We start from the raw sequence: 4676 nt of genomic DNA on the forward strand, positions 1-4676 counted from the left end.
AGAGAGTCGCGTTTTATTGGCTAATCGTGTTGGTTACCATGACAACACCTATATCCTCACATGTGAAAGATAAAAATTATATGTTCACTGCGCTCGGTGAAGATATGATTTTTTAGTAAAAGGAGAAATCCTCGTATTTCATCAATATCTATAGTATCAAGTTTGTCCTGCGACCAAGACGAGTTCGATAAATCCTCGCAGTTGTACAACAATGCCCTGAAATCCAAGGTTTTCGTCGTAGGTAACGCAATCTTTTGCAATGAGACGTTGCGTGACCGTCCGGCTTGAGTGCGCACAGCTAAGTAAAGTTCGTTTACCAGTATCTAAAGTGCAAATTCTTCAAAAACACTCACAGAAAAGTAGCCATCGCTATTTAAAAGCCTAAAACAGGCTAACAGAAGAGATGTATAAGAGCTCTTTTTTTTTCTTGTACATAATGACGTGACTCTACATTTAAAAAGAACATTATAGGTTCCTAGATGAACGAAAGCTGTAATAGCAACAAAGTTCTGGTAGCCTATTTCCAATCAGAATTGATAGTGGCACTGATATATAGCATTAATTTCTGAATTGTTTCCTTTATGTCCAGGTGATGTCAGAGCATTACTTTAAGTAAATAGTCGTAGAGTAATTACTATTCCCTGAAAATCTTTTAAAGAGTTTTGAATACGAAAAGTGTATAAGAATTTATATTTGTAAAATATTTAGGCATGCTAATGTTTCGAATAAAATTTCCTTTGATAATTTTGATGAGTCAATTAATTACGCAATAATGGGAAAGTGTTCAAAAGCCTGGAGTGCGGAAGGATTAGAAAGTGGAGCCTAACTCTCCGCGGTTTAAGGACGGTGCCTACTAATTAAAGATATTTTTGCCCCGATGTGTGATTAGGCAGGTGTTTTTGAAATCCAAAAAGAAAATTGGGGGTAACCACGCATTTTCCAAAGATAATTCATGAATAATATTTGTAAAAAGCTTTAAAATACAAAGCAATGTGTGGCGTTCTTTCTGAAATTGAAGTTTAATTATCTTTGAAAAATGCATGGCTACCCCCAATTTTCTTTTTGGATACCAAGAGTACTTACTAAGATCTACTTTCTCCGGATAGTTTTAAACCGCGCAATAATATCTCTGTATTAGAAAGCATCGGCGATAGGAAATCCGAGTATCTGGAGATGCACAGAACGTATGCGCAGTAACAATAGTAGGCACCGTCCTTAATACATGGTTTTTAATCACGTGATACGACGGCCATGTTGGTGCACAAAACAATAGCAAATATGGCTCATGTTTTGCGTAAAAATAGAGTCAAATTCACAAAGGATCTTTTTCTCTATTTTTCTGTGCACCAACATGGCCACTTTGACATCAAGTGAAAACCATCTATACGATCTATGTTTTTCGATCCTTGAGATCTCGACCGACTCCATTTTCTGAGAGCCTGGAACAGGGAAAGTCTTCAAATAAATTAACAAATAGAAGATTAAGATTAAGAAAAAGCCCCCCTCGGGACTTTAAAAAATAACAACCGGAAATTGATCGTTTTTGTCCTTTAATGCTCTTAACTATAAAAAAATTGCGTTAAAATATATTTACACTTGAAAATTTTTGTTAAAAAAGCGACGTCGTTTTGACGTTGCCTAAACGCCTAATTTAAATATCCAGACGGACTCCATACGTGCGAAACGTTTTTTTATTAATTTTCATTTTTTCTTTCTTTTACTGTACCTTATTATCAGCTTTTGTTCTTTCAGTATTATAGATTGTATTTCAAATAACTTTGCCTTAATAATGACGTTTAGGCAACGTCGAAATGTCGTTTTTTAACAAAGTTTTCAGTATTTTTTAACATGTGTAAATATATTTGATCGCTTTTTTATAGTTATATGATTTTCAAAATCACATCTTCTTTAATGCTCTTACTCTATAATGTCATATGACAAATGACAGAAGTCAAAGTAAACTTTCAAACTCATTATTTCGTAGGAACGCTTTAATTATCAAGGGATTTAAAACTTCTGGTTTGGAATGGAGAGAGATGAACAACCCGGTTGGTTCGCACTAACCGGAATGAGTTGGAATGAAAGGGCCGCCTCAAAACGTAGTCCCAAATCAAAAAATGGTCTTACGTTTGCTTAACGCCGGGAAGTTTAGGCGATTTTGGCTAAAAGGTGAGTACCCCTGGTTTGCAACTCTGGAGGTCGACAATAGTGAGTTTAAGCAACTGTATTTGAAACATTAGGGAGCTTAAGCAACGACAACGGCGACGGTAACGAGAACGTCACAAATTTGCCTATTTACTGGGCAAAAACAATAGCTTTGCACACGCACTGCACTTGCGTTTTTCACTTTTGCCCATTTCCGTCGTCTGCAAAGCCAAATTTGGGGTTTTATGAAGAACGTCACCACTTAATGATAAATTTTCATTTTCTCCCCTATGAATAAACGCCGTTCCGACCAGTGTCATTTTTGAGAAACTACCACACCCTTGTCATATTAAAAAGGTTGAAATAGTCACGAAGTGATTACAACAACGTAAAGTTATATTTTGAGATGACGTTCTCGTTGCCGTCGCCGTCGTCGCTGGTGAGCTCCCTGTTACTACAACTGTATTTAGCGATTCTCTCAGCTCCTTCACGTTGTGCGCTTTACTTACTCAAAAAGAACACTGATAATGGCAAATAACTCGAGTGCAACTATTACCGCACTGAAGAACGCTTCTTTAGTGCAGGAGTCGATGTAAACGAAGAAATCTTATCAAGACAATAATTTACCATCAGTTAACATATCTGTCACATTGCACGCACTCTCTGATTTGCCAGTTAAGCACGCAGCGTTCTACGGCTGTGCGGCTCGTTAAATTGTGCTTGAATAAAAGTGTAACAAAGATCTTTCTACAGACTTAACTGATTTGAGTGTAATGTGAATTGCTAAGTTTCTACCCCATATGAACCATGTGAGCGTTAGCCCTACCTAGCGCTTCACATTAAACTCAAATCAGTAAAGATCTAACTTGGTTTTCTCGTGTCGATCTGTAAGTAACGGCTAATTGATGCTTTTTTGGTTGTTTAGTTCGATTTATGGCCACTTTGCTTCATTGAAAGCGAGGTTTCTGAGGTATATGTTTGTTGTCGGCGACCATTTGTTCATTATTAACTAGTGATGTGATTCTCGAAGCCCCTGTATACCAAGAAAATGATTTTAACATAAAGTCTTCAATATTTTTGTCACCTTATTACTCTCAAGCCATTATAATAGAGAGATTTATCATTGCGTTTGCGAGGCCCTTCCAGAGGTTTGGGGGAACAAGGGAACAAGTACATGGCTAATTTGAACTGGGGAACAAACAGGGGAACAGTGACAATGTATCTTAGGGAATAAGGGAACATAAACCATTTTAGGGATCAAAAAGCTGGGAACAAGTTTGCAAGTATACTAACTTCGCAAACAACGGAACAAGGGAAAAAGGACCCCCTGGGAGGGTCTCGTTTGCGGCCAACGGCGAACCATATACTAAAATTTGCGTTTAGCGAAAGTAGAAGAAACTTGTTTGTTCATATTAGAATAAAAGAATAGTCCAGTTTCAAGTTCTCGATGACCGCTGAATAAAATCACTGAGGACGCATTTTTACAAGGTCAGCCTCCATCTGAACTGTGTATATTTACAAATTCCAGCGAGGAGATGACTTATTTAATACTCTGACTGTCTATTGTTTAGTTTCACTAAAATTTCAGGCACCATCCTGACGGTATTTGTGAATATCTTCACTTCAGATGGAGGCTAACCTTGTAAAAATGCGTCCTCAGTGTTTTTATTCAGCGGTCATGGAGAACTTGAAACTGGACTATTTTGATGCCTTTGTGACAACTAGAAGCCCACTGTTTCAGGTTAACACTATGCTAAATCTCGCAATGGTTACAAGAGCGTTCAATCAATCCGTTACGTTTTGCATCACAGCTCACGTTCCCATATCGAACAAGCACAAGTGTAATAATTGTTTCATGTAAAAAAGAAAAAGAATATTTGCTAATTTCATTTTGTAAAAAAACTAATGATCAGAAAATTATTCAGTGACAGGTACCTTTCTGGCACGGTATAATGGTTCATATCCCATGGCACTAAGCCAATCAAATCTGGTACTGCATTGTGCAACGATGTAATATTCAGTAATAATAAAAAAGTACATTCAGTTGAATTTGCAAGTAATCACTTTCATTAAAAGTGTGAGTTTTTCATATACTAAGTGTTACAACTGTACGATACGTATGCCTTTACTCAGGAAATGAAGCACAGTTTGACCAGTGCTTTCTCCGCCAGCCTCTATACAAGGGTACAGTGGCTGATAAAAACGTTGAGAACACTATGTAAGACAGATTTAGTACCAGACCAAGTAAACTCTGTATCTGTTTAATTGTGACCTTCAAGGTGTTTTCAGTCTTAAATAAAATGCTTCACCTTTTACTTTAATTAGACGGTATTTCGATTGAGAGTTGAATTGAGGTCATGCAATGCTGCAATGTGATCTCATCTTTGAAGACTGTGAAATGTTCCAAGGCAAGTTCATATAATAGCCACTCTTTCAGCTTCTTTCAAATTTGTGCCGGGTTTATTCAAGGTTATAAATAAAGCAGTCATGGGTATTTTTACAAATCACTGAGCCTTTGAACAAGAAAACAA

The sequence above is a fragment of the Montipora foliosa genome, chromosome 7, assembly GCF_036669935.1.
Source record: "Montipora foliosa isolate CH-2021 chromosome 7, ASM3666993v2, whole genome shotgun sequence".
In the NCBI taxonomy this organism is placed as follows: Eukaryota; Metazoa; Cnidaria; class Anthozoa; order Scleractinia; family Acroporidae; genus Montipora; species Montipora foliosa.